This window comes from Camponotus vicinus, unplaced genomic scaffold (genome assembly GCF_025532165.1).
Source record: "Camponotus vicinus isolate PSW18456_S1 unplaced genomic scaffold, iyCamVici1.0 SCAF_8, whole genome shotgun sequence".
NCBI lineage: Eukaryota > Metazoa > Arthropoda > Insecta > Hymenoptera > Formicidae > Camponotus > Camponotus vicinus.
In genome coordinates, this window is record NW_028141980.1 from 13996196 (window position 1) to 14015967 (window position 19772).

At 33.2% G+C, this 19772-nt stretch overlaps 1 protein-coding gene across 4 annotated transcripts in view; it reads left to right on the top strand.

Moving 5' to 3' along the window:
* Positions 1-19772, top strand: part of Bsk (mitogen-activated protein kinase dJNK) — a 142970-nt gene that overhangs the window by 24943 nt on the left and 98255 nt on the right. Inside the window, exon 1 of one of the 4 annotated variants that reach the window (XM_083106129.1) lies at positions 11598-12480. The exons of the other annotated variants lie outside the window; for them this stretch is intronic. The gene's annotated coding sequence lies outside the window, so the exon portion shown is untranslated. Of the gene's footprint in view, positions 1-11597; positions 12481-19772 lie in introns of those variants that run through there. 4 annotated transcript variants of the gene reach the window in all.

Sequence of the window (19772 nt, forward strand, 5' to 3'; positions counted from 1 at the left end):
AATACCTAATTCGTAAATTTGGTTGATGAATAAAGGGAGCATCAAATACATCATGAGTCACGCGAATTATCATTCGGCAAAGAAATCGAGATTACGAGAAAGTAGCGCATTTGATTTCTTGAAAACATATACTACTGTACGTTTTTTAAATTATTTTACTTCATATAATTTTAATAATATATATAAGTATATTAGAATACACTTTTTCAGATCTAAAATATATATAATTTTTTTATAAATAGTGCACATAGAGAAGAATTGATCTTTTTTTGATGATTCTATGCGAGTTTTATGTTTCTTTTTTTTATGAAAAGACGAGCCAAACATATCGATTAAAAACTTAGTCTCGACGATGAGAGATACTTATTTAAATTCCCAGGAAAATCGGAAAAGAACACATGAAAAGAAACGAAAGCGAAAGCTCGGCCGAGAGGACCGAGCTTTGCCCGGGCTCCGTGTAACTCGGTAAGCTTCTTATTGTCAACATTCAACGATTCGATCCTACGCTTGAGTTTGGGTCTGGTTCGGTCTTGGTTCTCTACTATCGTCGAGATACCGAGGCATAGAGATACTTCTATAGTATTATCTGTTTAAAAGTAGTTTTCACAGCTGTCAGTTAACATTGAGAATCAAACGCTGAATATGCTAAGAGAAACAGAAAGAGAATCTTCTACTACAAAAATATTTTGTACTTCAGAATATTATCTTAATAAGTGAATTGCGATATTTTTTTTCAAATTAATTAGAAATTTTATTCTTTAATATTATTTTGGATTTATTTTTTTTTATTCAGTTTGCTTTGTTAAATTTTGTTACATAAAAATAGTAAGTACGAGAAAATGTATTTTCCTGATAGATTAATTTTACATGCCGTACAACGCGAAAAAATATTCTAAATTACTTTATTATATTAAAATTACAATGGTAATATTGTAATAATAACGAAATTTCGTCACGTTACCTCTTCGAAAATCACGCCTTCACGAGGATCCTGCGACATCCAATCTCCTCGATTGATATCACGGAGCTTGAAGGGTTTAATGCCAAGGATCATCCATAATAGCAATGTCCGACAAGATCGTTTTCGCTAGGCGTAGACCTACCATTAAATTTCGGGGATGTGCGCCTCTCTGCCGAGCGAGAACTCGCTTACTGTGATGTAGACCGGTCAAATTGGTAGTTCCCCAAGGACTATCAAGAGGGAGAATGCCAAGGCGTAGTCCATAGATAGACAAGAAAGACAGGGGGAGGAGAAGGGAGAAGATGCTGGAGAGAAGAGAGCCTTACGTGAGGAATCTGCCGTGGCATCCGCCACATCTCACGCTTAACGCGTGTCGGCGCGATAGGGATCGTTAGCCGCAGTATGCCAGATAATAATAAACAGTAGCCTGCTACCGTCACCGCCACCGTCATATCCGAGCGTGTCAATGTCACCATAATACGACAGGTGGTCCGTGTAATCGCGACATTCTCTACCGAAAAATGACTGAAAAACGCGATAATTGGTAATAACACTAGCGTGAAATTTCATATTCGAGAGAAATTAAAATGGCATGTGTATTCATCTGCGATCCGAGGTAGTTTTCAGGAATGAATTGACATTGGTTGCTTGGTTGGTTTTTATTTTAGCTTCAGAAGTTTCGCTTAACGAAATAACTATTTGTCATCGAATTTAATAATGGAAGATGAAATTTGAAGTGAATTTAATTTGATTTTTGAAAATTAGAAAGAATTGGCAAAAATAATGCATCTTATGTAGATAAATTATAATTTAATTAGTTGTAAAGTTGGATGAATATAATTTATAAATTATTATTTACATACTTTTTTTTACTTAGTTTATTTACATAATATTTATAAATTATTATTTATATACTTCGTAATATTTAGGAAAATAGAATTTTCATAAGTTTCTACGCATGTGTACTATCTATAGTCTGATTTTTTAAAAAACTCTGTTTCTCTGCGTTTCCCAATGTTTCCCACAACGAATATTGGATTAGGAAAACGATTGGAAACCGATTAACGTAATAGTCTCGTATAATCGAAATTGCACTAATTTGGGATCCTCATGTTCATCTCACTGCAGTTTAACTACTGATCGGATTACTTGCGAGATTATCTATCGACTGTAACAAATGTGTAGAATGTTCTTGAGAAATCTGTTTTTAACAAGATATATGGTATTATTATTTCAAAAAAAAATGTTATTAAAAAATGTATATTTATTAAATTAAAAAAAATGAACTGTTAATACTATTTAATTAAACATGTCAATAAATATTTTTAAATTAAGCACGAATTAAAATTAATAATAATAACGGTGATACTATTAATAATACTGTTAATTTGATAATAGCGTGATAAATGATGGTAATAATCATAACATAATGAATTTTTAACATACAGTAAACATCAATTTATTACAGCTATTATATTTGTTCAAACGCAGTTATTTGCAATTATTTATCTGTTATTCTGAAAAGAAAAATAATTAATCTGTAAACAATTATTTTAAAAATATTGTCAGTTTTTTTGTATCTATAAGTATCTTATCAATGAAATTTTTCAAGTATAATTGCATATTGTAGCTCCGATTTTACATAAAATGTAACGTCGATAATTTTATTTCTGATATCGTGGCATAGATAGCTACGACGGATTTTGAATATTTTATCTGCGCCAACCACAAACTTAGGAACGTATACGTCATAACTGTCAAATGTAATATCCACCGTAACACACATTTAATCTGCTAATTTGGCAGATGACAGACAATTTACTAAAGACACTGATTTAAAGGGATCTCGACGTATATATTTGCATTAAATATCAAAGTTGAAATTCTTATACAAATCCTATCCTTAGCGCAAAACGATCGATCAAACCTTTTCATTATTAAGCAGTACTGTAATTAAATCTCGCTATAATTTAAAAAAGAAATAATTATTTATATATAACTAGGAAAAATATAAATTTATATCATTGAGTTGTTTACACAAGTGGATATTTTACATAAAAGATTTTTCGTATTGTACTTTATTTTGGGGATAGAGTTCGATAGTACTGAATGGATTTTGAAATGGCCACTTCTATCGCAAAGGTAATAAAAACAACTATACATTCGAGAAGAATTTCTCTAACTGCCCGAAAAGTCTATTGTCCTCGTAATCTGGTTTGTATGCTCACACTCGTCAGTTGTGCGAACTATGTCGCCGTTCTGTCCACGGCATTTCTTGTCGGTCAGTTTCAATTCTCTATCTCTCTCTTTTAAACTCACTTTGCGTTGAATACACACACAGACATACACGACTTGACGTCACACATCCCTGACGCACACTCAGTGAAGCGCGAAGTGTTGCCGGCACCACGTTTGAAGAATTAAAGCAGATGTTGCATGCGATAGGCAATCGATGAAGATATTCCTAGTCTCGTGACTTTACGATTTGACATACTCGAAAAAATAAAATAGGAAAAACGAAAGGTTATTATCTTTATTTTTAATGCTTTTTTATAGAATTTAAAACTGATATACAAAGAAAATTAAAAATTATTATATAAAAAAAATCATTATATAAAAAAATAAACCCAAATTTTGATTAGAGAATAGAATAATGGTTATTTTTTATATCAGTTGTTGAAAGGAGAGAAAAGATGCAAATATTATATAATATTATTTGACATTGTTATTTGTGTTGTTATTATTAATATGAATATAACAATTTTTTAGAAAAAAATCTGAATTTTTCTAAGAAAAAATCTTTTAAATTTATATCTTATCAGTTTTCTAAAGTTGATATTTCCTTTTCTCGATACAGGCTTTCAGGAATCTGAATTCTAATCTCTCGTCACATATCTCATTCCATATTTACTCGTGAGACACACGGTCGAGCATGGAATAACAAGGTGGGTGGAGTAGAGGAGCATTTCCTTTCGTTAAAGTAGGAAATCTCGTGCGGTCCAACATGGTCGTGAGAACGGTTTGTGGGCGTTCCTCGTGAGCCCGAGCGTACGCGTGTCTCGTTAATTCACTTGTCTAATGACACGGAACCTCCGATTAGACATAATCTGTTAATAGCGCGGAACGTCGGCAATGATCGCTATCGCCTTAAAAAAAAGTTCCCTTATATCAACTAGTATTATTTAGAGAATTATATTTTACAGTAAGTAATTTTCATTTGTTATATTATTATGAATTTTATAAATTCTATCATGTATCAGTAATCACTTTATGAATTATATTCAAACTACTTTTGATTATAAAAAAAATTATATATCTTCAGTAAAGTTTGGAAAAAATTTCTTATAGAATTTTATATTTAATACATATTTTTATAATCGAAATTAATTATATAAATATAAATTTAAATTAATTATATAAATATAAATTTAAATAGTATAATTTATTGAAATCACTTTCAATAAATTAAACCAGTTAAATTTATTTAATCAATTATTTACTGATTATAAAATAAAAAACAACTTGCATTGTGTGCGAGGAATATAAATGAAAATTTAAAGCGCTGCTGAAAATTATTTATTAGATGATAATATTATCTTCTTTTCAATTTAAATGCTTTTCGCTATTTCTATCGCTTTTGAATATTAAAAATTCACGAAACATTATTGCAAAGCACGCGAAACAGTCATAGATGATGTATTGTACGTGGAGTTTCCAATCGGCGTTAATCCCGTAAATTCTACGAGTTCTGGCCGTGCAACGTGTAATTGGTTCCTCGCGCAGCTGGGATTCTCAGCGAGCGAATGGCCTGTTTCATGTAAGGCACGAGAGATGACCGCGGTATACACCGAGAAAACATGCCACGGTAGCATTTCGATGCCAGCAAAGGGTGATTACAAATATTCGACGTGTTATAGCCTTAATACGCATAACAATTATATGCAAGAATTTTGCAAAAATGTCTCCAAAAACTTGATATAATATAAAAAAAGATTTTACATATGCCAAAAATAAAAATCTGGAAAGATAAGTTTCCCTTATAAAATTTTTATTTATATTAAAAGAAAAGTAGGAAAAGAATATAATGTCTACACCCCTTTATCTTTCTCCACATCATGTTATAAATAGCAGCTGTTGTCTTTTATAGTATCGTCAAACTTGAAAAATTTCATCTTTATGATAAAAAAGAAATTATAATATAATTATCTTTCTTTCTTGTCTAAAAAATTTTTCTTTTCTCTTTCTGAAGAACGTCTAAAAGAATAGAGAAAAAGAAAGAGAGGTAATTTTTTTTTCAAAATCACTCAGCGATTGCTTTAACACGATTCTGCTGACACGACTTCGTTCGAGAGCAATTATAATATCTAACTCAATTACGTATAATTGTGCACGGGTCGCTTCACTGCCACTATCATCGGTACCACCATTACCAACCCCGGCAATGCGGTACAGTTACTTGGGCTGGAAAGGGTGAAAGCGAGGTTCAAAGGAGTTATTTTAGAAGCAGGAAGGTGGCCGTCCGATGGAATGTCCTCTCTTCTGACGACCCGTTTTCATTCTTCGCCTTAATATTTCTGCTGCTGTATGAATATCATTTTAATAAAACATTTTATCAAGCTGTAATTTACAATTGGACAATTAATTTTTCAGAGATTTAAAACGCAATTTGCTTAATAAATAAATTAAGCTTTAGTATGAATAAAAATTAGGAAAATTGAAAATATGATGAAAATATGATTAAATGTTTACAATATTTTAAAATGTCACATAACAAAAAATCTTTCTTTTTATAAAATACAATAAAAAATGAATTATACAAATATTATTCTTGTGTGAAAAATTGAGTTTCTTTGTTATATGTGGAGGTGAAGAACATATAAAGCGAATACTGAAGAATATCGAAAGAATTATGCTGAATTTGCCGGGAATATATTTTTGTGGATCGTAAAATCTGGAAAGAAAGAAATAAATCGAAAAACGAGCGAAAAACGCTCAAACGAATCTTGTTGTTTCAGATACATATGTATTTTATGAAACTCATAAGAATTCTCAGTGTTCAAGCGAGGACAGTGATGATGCTTTATGTTTGATTCACTATGGTGTCATAAATGAATCCCCATAAACTTATATCCGTGCATCGTCTGCCAGCTCGGAGATAGTAAATGCAAGTATATATATGTACATATCATATGCTATTGCACATATGATGGTTGCAAATCTATTTATCTTTCGTATTTTGACAATCATTGAGAATCTTTATTGCCGATATTTTTCTATTTTTATAACAGCTCTTACTTTTTTATCATTGCTAATTTATATATAGTGATTAATATAGATATCGAAATCGATAAATAGATAGGTAAAAAGAGGAAAAGAAAGAGAGAGTAGGCAAAAAATAATAGAACTGTAAATAATAAAAAGATAATAAAAAATAAAAACTTAAAAATATATAATAAGAATACTGGAGAGAGAGAGAGAGAGAGAGAGAGAGAGAGAGAGAGAGAGAATATCTAACCAAAAGTAATGACATAAAAGAGAAAATATAGAAACTAAAATGCAATAAAAGCTAGTAGTAATTTAAATTATAAACTTTTGTCGTACTCTTGACATTTAATAAATACTATTATTTCAAATTTATTTAGTGTCGAGATGGTATCTGATTAAATGATCGTATAGAATAGTAAATTAACACATTAACATTTCAGTTAGAAAAGATTTTTAACGCGCACACGTGTGTAGATATAAACACACATACCTAGATATGTATGTATATACGTATGTGTATAAATATGTATATATACATATATATATATATATATATATATATATATATATATATATATGTCTAATAACACATCTATAATAGATGAATAATTACAAATTAAGTATAAATTTAATTAAATATAAATTGTAAAAAGAATTTACATGAAGTTCAATAATTGTTTTTATTGTGCTTCATGTTCTATTTTTAAGAAATTTACGAGGTTTAAATGACAAATGCATTAATGAGAAGATATTTATTAAATCTTTATTTTTAATAAGTAGAGATAATATGAAAATGTGTACAATATTTATTTTTGTTCGAATCTCAATATTTTCAAGTAAAGAAATATCGATCGGTTATTTACTCTTATACTTGCTCGAGCGAACCGATAGCTATAATTCTGTGTAAGCATCATCGCTTTTCCACGGAGGAAATTTCATAAAGTTCGCATCCGTTCGTGCACGCGAAGGAATTTCCGTGAAGGACGATAACCGAAATTGCGTTTCTGATTCGTCGGGGATATCTCCAGAACATCGTTGCAGGGTAGTTTCGCCTGCCAGCACGCGCACGGATTAACTACTTGGGCAGAGGATGAAATGTCTTAGAGATTAATTTCATTTTTCTCTCTCTCTCCCCTCTTTTCGTCTGTCGCAGTAAATCGACATTTTCTCGTCGGAAAAGCCCGTGCTCTCGTCGTCGGCGAATTCAAAGGCGACAGCGATGGCTTTTCTAAAATGATCTCTGCGAAACGCATCGCATTTCTCCGCTACGCTTAATTAACTTCAATTAATTTACGCCGCCCGGGGATTTCGCATCTCGTCAAGATTAAGAGCAGCGAGATTAACATACCGGCGGCCCGGCGATCCTGCGTTTATGTCTCGTGAGCAAATCTATGTATGAAACTTATGCTTGAAGAACTGGGTTCTGAAAACGTGTTTAGACAGGTTATTAAAAAATTTTGATAATATCCGTGAAATATTATAAAATTCGATTAACGTCGATCAATATCGACAATACTAATTATTCACATGGCCAAAATTTATGCAGTTTAAAGAAATAAATGAAAATTTTAATTAAAAGAATGTGATTTAATTACATAATTATAAAAATAGATAAAGCCACTTTTTGCTAAAAGACGAAAACGTGACTTCCAATTAATTATAATTCATCGTAATTTATTGTGACTCTGATTTCTGGATGTCTTTTTTTTTATCTTTTTTTTTACTATGTCGTTTAAAAGAAACTTCGCACAAGAAATATATAATCTTTAATCAAGTTTTATATTTTCAAACACAGATTTTCAATTTAATTAAAACGTAGTCAGTAAAATAATTGGATCATCGTCGAATTCGTGATATCGTATCACGTGCGTCCCATGACGCGAACACGTGTGTATTGTAAGACAGCGACAGATCTCGAGTAAACCGATTACGAGGATATACCGTTAGAGCCGGATCGATTTTCTGGGTCGATACACTTTTTCCTCTCGGCTAAACCGGCCGTCTTACAAGCTCGTCCTCCGCGTCGATCTCGGTTCTTCATTTGCCGCTTCGTTGAAAATCCGCTTCTGAAAATACGGTCGGCGCGGAAATTACTAACAAGCGTTAGCGGACGATCGATAGATTCAACGAGCGTTTAATCTCACCTCGTGGTCCAAAACTATGACGTGATGACCAAGTTTTTCACTGCTTCTAAAAATAATAATTGGAAATATTTAATCACATAAGCGGTATTTAGTTTTAAACTAGGTTATATATTTATATATTATAGATTATATATATTTGAATTCCGAAAAATACACACACACACATTTTTTTTAGCTCTTGAAATGTTTAACTATATAGTTTAAATTATTTTCAAATGTTCTTATGATGTGAATTCGAGCCTGAAATATGTATATATTAGGGGGATAACTAAGGGAAAAATTGGTATCCTGAACATATGTTCGCGAGAAAGTTAGGAGTTGAATTTTGACTTGTGTCACTCTCGAATAAAAATTTCGTCCAAGCCAAAAGCCATGCGTTTGTAAGCCGCGAGGGATATTGCTGCCGGGCATGCTCGATGTAGAGTGCAAATCACACGTGCAATGAGTTGCGGCAATCGATTGTGTAGATGTAGAACATGCTCCAATTTACGCGAGAATTGCACGTGTAAGCCTAGTGGCCTTGCGGCAACTTGCGGATTGTCGAAAAAAAAACACGTTCACTTTTCTCATTAACATTCTTAATCTCTTAAATATTCTTTATAGAGATATATATTTAACTTTTTATAATTAATTTTTGCCTCGAAGCACGAAGAAGAGAAAAACGTAGATACTGGAAGAAAATAAAATGTAAAAATAAAGATAGAACTGTGCGATTTTCTTGTATTTCATCTTGATTATTACGAGAATAATGATTTTTACGAGAGTTTTCTAAAGTTTCCAAGAAACTAAATGCCAAATATATAATTATTAAATAGTGACGTACGAATTATATTTTTTTCAATCAAATAAAAACGGATTCTTACAAAAAAATATTTTTCGGAAACCGATGTAAATTAGCCGAAACACATGGCTCGTCGCGGCATGGTACGCTGCAAATATTATACATCTGTTTTATTTGCACGTACGAGAATCGCCGGGCGTGAAAGGGGTGGAAAAATCAAACGCCAGACTTGCAACGCGCCGAGAAGGGAACGATTTTCGAAAGGAACGAGAGAGAGAGAAATGTATTCAAATCGTTATTTTTACCTTGTTGCAATCGGAGAAGAACTGGAGTCTCGCGTATGTCATATCTAGTGATCGTGCGAAAACTGTAATACGTGAGGCACCTGTGTTACGTCGCGTATATACGGTGTTTCAATAATATCGGAAAATATTTCTACAACAGATTTTAGATAAGATAAATTTGGAATCAAACTTTACTTGGTTATTTAACAAAATTGAAATTATCAGTTATAGTTTTTAGTTTTATATATTTTAAATTACAGAGAAAGAGAGAGAGAGAGAGTTAATTAATATGTAATTAATTAAATTGATGCATTGAAAATGGAACAATAATGTAAGCATAAATTTACGAGAAAGAAATAGAGTTTTTTCTTTTCAGAAGGATTGAGAAAAGTTTGTTTTTAATGTATATTTGATTTTATTCTATTATTTTATTATTTTAAAAATATACATATGCGTCTTTTTGAAGAGGATTTTTGAAAGGAGATTATGGTTTATTGATATTTTATTAATACATTTGAAAATTTAAAAATTTATTACAAAATTCCAGAAAATGTTTCTCTTTCTTTTGGATATATGGACTGTCTGCATAATACAAAAAAGAGAAATCACTACATAAATATTTGGCAAAAAATTCTCTCTTGTACATATTAGATTCTCCTCTGTTTCGTTATATATATGTATAATTTAACGATTAAATTTCTCATATAGTTTAGTTCTTTGAGAATGAGTAACATATCTCTTGGAGAATAAGTAATATATTGATTCAGATCGAGTAAATTTTTTATTAAATTAGTGATATAATATTATTATTATTGTATATAATTATTAAACTTTATTAATTAATTATGAAATTTGCATAATTCTGAATAGCATCAATGTAACCCCAAATATTTTCCTAAAAATTGACCAAGTTCGAGGACTTTATCACAGAAATATCCGGCATTCCTGAATCACTCTGTATTGCGACGCAAAACACGTGCTTCATCGCGATGCGAGGAAAAACCGTGCGCGCAATTTCCCCGCAAAATTTTCCGACAAACTCGATAAGGCCGCGTTGAAAGATTCGAAAGTTGATTTTTATTCCTCGATGCATACGTAAATATGTACGTAAAATATTTACGAGATCGGCCGATATGCGTAGCGTACGTCGGCGAGATAAATAAATAAAAGCGTCGATGGGTATTGCGATGTCGTGTATCGCGTTACATACGTCGCAGTGTCTCCGTGATATTTTTATCAAGCGGTAATTCGCTAGGAATGCGACCGTCGAAATCTGAAATCGTATCGGACGATACGACGCAGCGTGTGATAACGCGACGCGTGTTTATTTTTAGCGATCTGACGCGACCGCATTCTATTGTCATTTTCCATTCGCCGACGACGACGACGACGACGATGACGACAACGAATAACAGGAATATCGAGTACTCATTCGTTATTGATTCGTTATCGAATGCATACAATATCTAGGATAATATGTATCTTGTTTGCCATAAAAAAATAGAGAAACACAAAGGAAGACAAACACATTCGGAAATAACTCAGTAAATAAATAAAAGCAACGAAACATTTGTGTTTGTTAAAAGTAAAAAAAATTTATTTTTTATAAAACGGAAAAAATTGAGAGATGAAGAGTGAATAAAACATTTTCAGGATAATTTTACTAATAGGATCCATATATTTCATATATTGTTATCCATGTGTTTTTTAGTAATAAAATTTTTTACACGCAAGTATTATATTATTTATATATTACTTATATTACAGAGAGTTCTGTTACATGTGTAAACGATAGAATGGATTACAGTAATTATCCAGAGAAAGCGTGAGAGAAAATCGTGCGAGAGAAACGCGAGATAACGAAATCCAGGTGTAAAAGTCAATGCGGAAGTGGAAATCGCGGAAAACGGAATTAACGCGCTCCGAAAGATATCGCGGCTTGTTTCCGAGGTTAGTTTTCTCATCGAAGAGACAGTTGGACGGATGCTGCTGCTGCTGATGATGATGCTGGTGGTGGTAGAGCTAGCGATGGTGATGGTGGTGGTGGTGGTCGGAGTTGCGTCGAGCCGTCGCCCGCGTAGGAGTGGCAGAGAGAGGGGGGAAAAAACCGGCCGCGCACGCGCATGCGTCAATCTTACTTCTGACGCTCCGATTCCCCTGGTCCGTTCAGTCTTGCACAAACCTTTGCGGACGTCGCGTCGCTCCCTCCATCGTACAGAGTCGACTCTCGCGCCAAGTTCACGCTCGTTCTTTCGTACCGCGCGTCTTCAGTTGGCGATCGCAGATATACATCCGTCCTCTAATGCGATTCCGAGAGAACGGAGGGAGTGTTTCGTATCGTGTGAGATAAAACAAACGTAAAGTGAGCGAGTCCTCGAACCACGTGGTATGTATCTCGCCGGAACAATCCAATTTCTCGCGTGCTTCTTCAACACGACGACGTTGAAAGTCACAAAGCATTCGGCGCGAACTTCGTTCGGAACTAGTTCCCGAGTTCTCGTGGGATATTTTACACGACGCTAGATCACAGATGTGGATCAGCGCAAAAAGATATACGTAATTCTATGACACTTAGAGATTATTTCCAGTCAAGTTCAAGCCCGCGTTAAAGATTACGTCGTGACTTAATCCCCGAATCCGCTCGCGTATATAATGTGCACAGTGTATAAGTTGAAGTGGCAACGCGGTGATTGATATATCCGACACGGTAAGACTCGCGGACGATAAATAATACAGTGCATGTGTGTGTGTATTGAAATCAGTGTGTGAGAGAACATATATCCGAGGGTAGAAGACTCGCGCGAGAAAGAGATTTTCGTGGTTCCTTTTTGCGCCAGCTGTCAGAGCCCGCGTTCTGTTTCTTCGCGCGCGGTCCGACAAGTGCAAGCCCTCTACTACTTACGTCGTGGACCACGTTCTCGTCGTTCGCCTCATACCTGCCTTGCCTGCCCGTGCTCGACCGTCCTGCAACCCCTGCCGACTCGTGCCGCCACCCCGTCCTGTCCGCCCCCCGCGAGAAGTCGACGCGGGATCGATATTTACGAGGTAAGATGGCTCGTCTCTCTCTACTATGCGATTTTTGGTCGCTCTCGCCGTTAGAATTCTGATTTATATTTTTGGCGTTCAGAATTTTTTCAAAATGATGTTTTATAGAGAGTTTTAACTTAATTGCTTTTATGTTAAATTGCGATTATTTGTGTCGAAGAATTTTATAAGTGCATTTCGCGCAAATTGAAGTCTTCACGTGGATAACGTTGAATCGAATCGCATATTTTACGTTGAACTCGAATGTAAATGTTGTGGAAATTTTTACCTTTCTTATTCACAAGGAATATATGTGACACATTGTAAACAAAGTGTGTATGACATGAAGCATTCAAAATTCTTGTGATAATTTTTCATGTTTTTAGATAACATAGTATTTGTTTTATTCCTCTTTGAATCTTTTATTAGGCACCTTTATATAATATAATGGCGAAGAAAAAATGAGATTCCTTACAATTTTATTTAATTCTATCTCTTTATATGTATATATGTGAAGACTTAAATATGCAGAAGAATAGATCTATCGCGTAAACAAACATTTCGAAATCCGGTCAATTCTTTGTTTATTTTTTCTAACAATAAATGTTCACAATAATTGATTGCGGCGACTGATTTGTCGATTTATTTCAATCATTTTTAATTCTAGAACGCCAAACTTTTTCGATTATCAATACATATTTGAAAAAGGTATTTTTTTGTTAATGATATTAAATGATAATAAAAGATAAAAATATTTTGTATGTTTATAATTTAGAGATTTATTGCGTTATTATTCTGCATTTATACGAAAATTACATCTGCGACAATCGACTGCTTTTTAAATTTAATAATAAATAATATGCGAATTTAAAATAACAATTGACAGATATTTTAAATTAATGCAAATAATTAATAAGCATGCGGAATCAAATGAAATAATTATGTATGCGAAATCAGGTTTAATAAATTGACAGATATACAAACATGATTACATTTTAATATAGAAAGCGTCAATATTATCAATTTAAAAAATCCACTACTAAAAATATTAAAGACTATTCTCTTATTTCAACTTTTATTCTTGATATTTCTTTATATTTATATTTTTTCTGCTTATTCTTTATTTGGATTTTAAATCTTTACGATTCTCGTCGCGTCAAATAGCGCGAAAAATTGTTTGGTTACAAAGAGGTGGCACTGGCTGAAAATGTAAATACGTAAATAAAGAGTGTTACGTAATTTCATCGTGTTCTCAAGCAAAGTCGACTCTCTCGGGAATACGTTTCGTGCGGTAAATATATCTACTAATGCAAAAGCGTATCGATGCGAAAGAACGCGCGCAGTAACCATGCTCTTTTGGCAGCGGTTTACGCAGAGTTTACGTATTTGATCGTAAAGACGCATAAACAATTCTAGAATCTAACCAGAAACTGCCAGCCGCGAATAAAAGATTTGCGTGCCGAATCAATGAATCCGTTCATGAATCCAATCTCTTAGCAATGGAAGCCGTGCGAATGGAGAGATGAAATTATTCGTTTTATTTATGAAAGGGGAAATTCGCAATTAATACTACGAATATTTGTACACATGTTATGTAATATTGAAGTATTAATAATGGCTAATAACATTATATTATATCATTAAGTTGATGGATTTAATACTTTAAAATTTGCCTTTTTAAAAGATCGAGAAAATTAATTTTTGAAGTTGAAAAAATCGAATTCAGATTTGTTTGGTTTGATTTCAGATGGATTTGGAAATTGAAGAATATTATTTTTGCACTAAATTTCTCCGATTTTCAAAAAAGAAAGCAAATTAAATCATTATCATATGAAAGTTTTCAATTAGCAATAACTTTTGTGATAATAACTTTTTCGATATATTTCTATTTACATGCATATTTCCGCAAGAATTTTTTTGATAACTTTTAAAAATTAAAAAGAAAGTTTCTATGACTAAACAATTAATGGATATTATCTTTAATTAATTTAATGTGAAACGATATAACAACTTAAGCAATATCTGCTCGTTTGGAGCGGTTCAATTATCGAAGAAAGATAAGCTTTAATGTCAAGTATATTGGAGGCAATATTTAATATACTTTCCATACGCACATTTGGAATCTAATCAACGCGAGTTATTAGCGTTTCTCGGGTCAGTAACGAGCAGTTTCTACCATTTCACGAGGCGTAATGCAGGTAATTACTTGACCAGGGAGTGCACCAGCTTGGGTTGTTAGTCGCATTCCCGGCATTCCGACATCAGTATGCAACGTGTGCATGCGCGGTAATATAATGTATATGTCTTGTCGCCGACTGATCTGTCTCGATCCATCGAGAGTTAGCTCGCTGACGCTCCTCTCGAAGTCTTACTTAAAATTCACCATACTCTTCTCTTCAAAGTTTTCAGACAAATATGCACTTTTAGCGTTTTCTAAAAACGATCGTATTTATAGTCATTCGTGAGCAAGATAATTCTTTATCTCTAATGTACACAAAAGATTTCAAGTAAGGAATCCTTGTTTCTTAAGAAAGCTGGCTATAAATACGATCCTAATTTCGAAATCGTTGAGGCTTTTACGTGAAAGTTATTGGAAACTATTCTTTTTAATTAGGCTCGTTTTGAAAGAAAATGTGCGAGTCGGGACACCCTGCGCGTACGCGGAAAAAGTAATCGTTAATGTGTTTACTCTGAAAGCAGGTTTAAGGCTCGCGTTTTTTTTCTCTTTTTCTTTCTTTTACTTGCGTAACATTATAGGGAGCCTTCTTGAGTTACTTGCTTGTGAGGGGTAAAGTGCATGGAAATGAAAACTACTTCTAAAAGAGCGATTTTTCAACGTTCTTCAGACTTGTTTTATATGACCGGATATTTTTATGTCAAATCATACTAAAGTTTGTACAAGAATCATAAAACGTCGTTTAAAAAATAACACACAAGAGAAATATTTTTTGCATCAAGGAAAAAGCGAATATGTTATATTAATATCAACTAATTATATGTAAAATAAATTTATTATAAACAGAATTTTTTAATAGAAATTCCGCGAGATATTTTTATCAAATTCATATATATTTCATATATTGTACAAAATATTTATAATTCATATATTGTACAAAAAAAAGATAATTATAATTTTTTAATTTATCTAATGATATCTAAAATGCAGCCCTCCCATTTTTCCCTTTCTTGATTGCATAGCGATTTTTCCCCTTAATTGTGTACATCCCAGAAGTTTGTCAACGCTCAGCCCTTCCTTCCAGTGAAATGTCACGTGACTGAAATGTCAGCGGCGCTCTTGGTGCCATTGAGGGTGGATGGGAACAGCCGGGTCTCGCTTGTTCGGAGTTTTGTTGTCGAAGGGAATGAATACAAGCTTTAATTTCAATATAGTATGTCATCGGCTTGATATTTTATTAATTTATTATTCTCGATACCAGGAAAATCAAGTTTAGATTAATGGCATTTAATAGTTATTGAATTGTTAACTTTCATTTAATGGCTAATTAATTGTTAACCTCCTGCTCTAGTCTCGGAGTTATTGGCAGAAAATTAATATCAAAGTTGGACGTGTTTATTGGCACTTTACACGCTAACACGGTTAACAAAAACACGTTAAATTATTGTGAATATTAAAAGATTAGAATTAATTAGAATTAACTGCTTTAAGTGACTTTAATTGCACGGTGACATAGAATATCATAATTGCATAAAGAGAGTAAAGTAATTAAAAATAACAGAAGTTTAACATTAAAAGATTTCTTGTAATAATTGCTCCTGAAATAGCTCAGTTTCGAATTTATTTTATTTGTGAAATAAATTAAAAAGGAAAAACATTTATACACGAATATGAATCTGCGAAATAAAATATTCTATATAAAAGAAATTCGTTTCTCAATTGACTTTATTACGACTATTTAGTCGCATTTCACACAGAAATATATTGATATGCGTACACTGACATACGAAGAAGTTGCCAGTTTCATGTATGTACACTATGTTTCAGTTGCTATGTCCATCACCTGTAGCAATTACGAATGCCTTCGCGAAATTTCGCATATTTCGTACAGTGTGTCCCGAGCAAAAGCGGCCACCTTCTTCTCGCGGCGTCCGAATAATTTCGCAACTGCCAGCCTAATCGTCGCGAGAGCGCTTATTCTCGGCTACCAGTCGAGCTGGCATTTCTCGCGCTCCGCCGTTAGATCTGTCCGCAGTTAATAATGGCACGACCGTTTGATTTAACGGCGTCATTAGGGACCGCGCCACCCTCTGTGTCGCCGAGCCGCGCTTCCTTCGGCGGGCCTTAAGGACCGCGACTCCATCGTCCACGGCTATTAGCTCTCGTCGCTCTCTTCGAGTAATTGGCTATATTAAATTTAATAATCCCCTGGCCGCGCGCGCCGACCGAGCCTAACCGCTTCCTAGTTCGCGCTCTGGTAATCGGTTAGGCAGGCCGCGCGATATTCCGAGTAAACGAGAATATTTCACGGTGAGCGATTGAAATTCTCCCCTTGTATCTCGAGCGACGACTAAAAAGAAAAATCTGGAGAAGCTTAAGAGATTATACGCGCATCCTTTTTAAAGAGATATAACGTCTGCATGCTCTCTCTGCATCCTTTAAATGATGTGAAAGCGCGCGTAGCCACATTTGTCATGTTCAAATTTTTAACGTGGAAATATAATTTGAAATGCGTTGAAAAAAAGAGGTAAAAAGTGCACAGAATACGCAGACATGTGTAATATTTACAAAGGTATCATCATCTCGTGAAAAAATGCGTTTATTCGCGAATAAGTTTTGTATGGAAAATTTGAGAGTTAATTTTTCAAAAATAAACTTATATAACACAATATAAACGGACACAATCACAGAATACTCGTGGACTCTTTTTCCGAAATATAAATTTAATTAATAAAGTGTCGCGTATAATATATTGCATATATGAAAGTACGATAAAAAAATAATTAGCTGCGATTTAAGATTGATTTTCCAAAAATCCGATATCAAACAATATCATGCGATAGAACGTAATGGACGCCGAACGGGAGAGAGTATTTGCGATTTATATCGAGGGCGTATCGCAATCGGTCGCCGTATCTGACATTGATTAATACGGCGGTGCGTTTGTACAGAAATGTTAAATCGCGCACATCGCGTCCTGCGTCGCTCCTGTAATAGCTCGCGCCTAATTGAGCGTGATTTTCGTCGCTACGAGCGTGGACACGCGTAGTTACGGACTGGCTACGTAACACGATCGAGAATTATGCGCGCACGTCCAGACGACGACATGTTTGCTTTCGAGTATATTATTCTGCGTCACTTTCAGTTTCACGGGAGATTTCGAGGCTCGGTTACGTTTCGACGTTGATTAACGTTAATCAATTAATCTTTAATGAATTTCTCGATTACATCATCAAAGTTGATGTAATAAACAAATTATTTCTTCGTCCTAATAGGTATGAAAGAAGATATTCTAAAAATGAGAAAAAAAACTATACGGTTTTATCTTTCACATAATTTATTTTAAAATATATCAAAAAAATTCTGAATTATTTTCTTTAAAAGAATTAATATTGCCAGAAAAATTATTATTATTAGGTATTGAGATATTTTATAGATATTGAAATATTTTTAGTGTGTTTTAATATGAATTTTTTTATTTTTAATATTTTTTATATTTGCTATTACATTGATTATATTCTGCTGATATAATTTCGAATCTTTTCTCTCTACAAAGATATAGAAAAAGATATTACAAAAAACACTAATCAATATTCAGTAATTTTCGAGATGGATGATGAATAAACTAACATAAGATCTAATATAATTATGGTCGTGCATATCGTAATCGATGAAGATAAATTTGCATTAGTGACTGGGAATTTTATGGTTGATATAAGTACACTCATCGCGACGTATCGATCAGCCATTAATTTAGTTTCGAGAGCCGCGAGATGAAAATTTTACTTCCCTGTTGGAATAACCGATTAAAATACCGCATGACTTTTTCTTTTCATAGAGAAGATTCATTTTCTCTTAGAACAACGTATTCGTTCGTGATACGTCGATTAGAATACGAGAAACGAGTTAATTAATTTCTATACTAGAGATAACGCTTCAAAAATATTATACCGTCGCAGAAGAGTCTCGGCTCATTTGCTTAATTAAATGGCGATCATCGAGCGCAAAAACAAGATTGTTTAGGCTACGACGAGCATTTTATTTCTCGCGCCTCCGTGTTTTCCAACGCGAATGCCATTGTCAGTTCTCTGAAACGTGCGAAACGCTTTTTCATGCTGACAAAGATTTATATCTCTCTAATCTCTTTTATATTTGTGGAATTATATTACGTAAAATATAAATATATACAGGATGTGTCAAAAGTCTGGATACACTCAAATATCTCGTAAACATTGCATTTTAGAGAAAAATATTTCAGACAAACGTTGTAAGGCTTAAAAAGACGCATTCAACGGTAATAGCTGTTTGACCTTGGATGGCGTTGCCAAGGTCAGATCAAGGTCAAATTGAATTTTTTAAATGGAACCCCCTATTTTTTATTACTTATTCTTGTAGCTTATCTCGAGAGCTTTCCAAAACACTATAATTAAGTTAGTTTTCATTAAGTACTTTCCGAGTTATGAGGCTTGAAATCATTTCTTAATTTTACATAAACCGTAAAATATCTTGTAAAATATTCATTTTTCGATTATCTTACCTTAGTACTTTTCTGTACAAAATAATAAGAGGAATTAATTGGTGTAAAGAAAACACATAGTTGTTTTTAAGAAAAAATAAGGAATTGTTAATTGCAAATTACATATTTTTTCTTCGAAACAATTATGTGTTTTCTTTATACCAATTGATTCCTCTTATTATTTTGTACAGAAAAGTACTAAGGTAAGATAATCGAAAAATGAATATTTTACAAGATATTTTACGGTTTATGTAAAATTATGAAATGATTTCAAGCCTCATAACTCGGAAAGTACTTAATGAAAACTAACTTAATTATAGTGTTTTGGAAAGCTCTCGAGATAAGCTACAAGAATAAGTATTAAAAAATAGGGGGTTCCATTTAAAAAATTCAATTTGACCTCGATCTGACCTTGGCAACGCCATCCAAGGTCAAACAGCTATTACCGTTGAATGCGTCTTTTTAAGCCTTACAACTTTTGTCTGAAATATTTTTCTCTAAAATGCAACGTTTACGAGATATTTGAGTGTATCCAGACTTTTGACACACCCTGTATATCAATATATAGAAGATAAAAATAATTTTTATAATAAATCTCTCTCTAAATATAGATGTATCTAT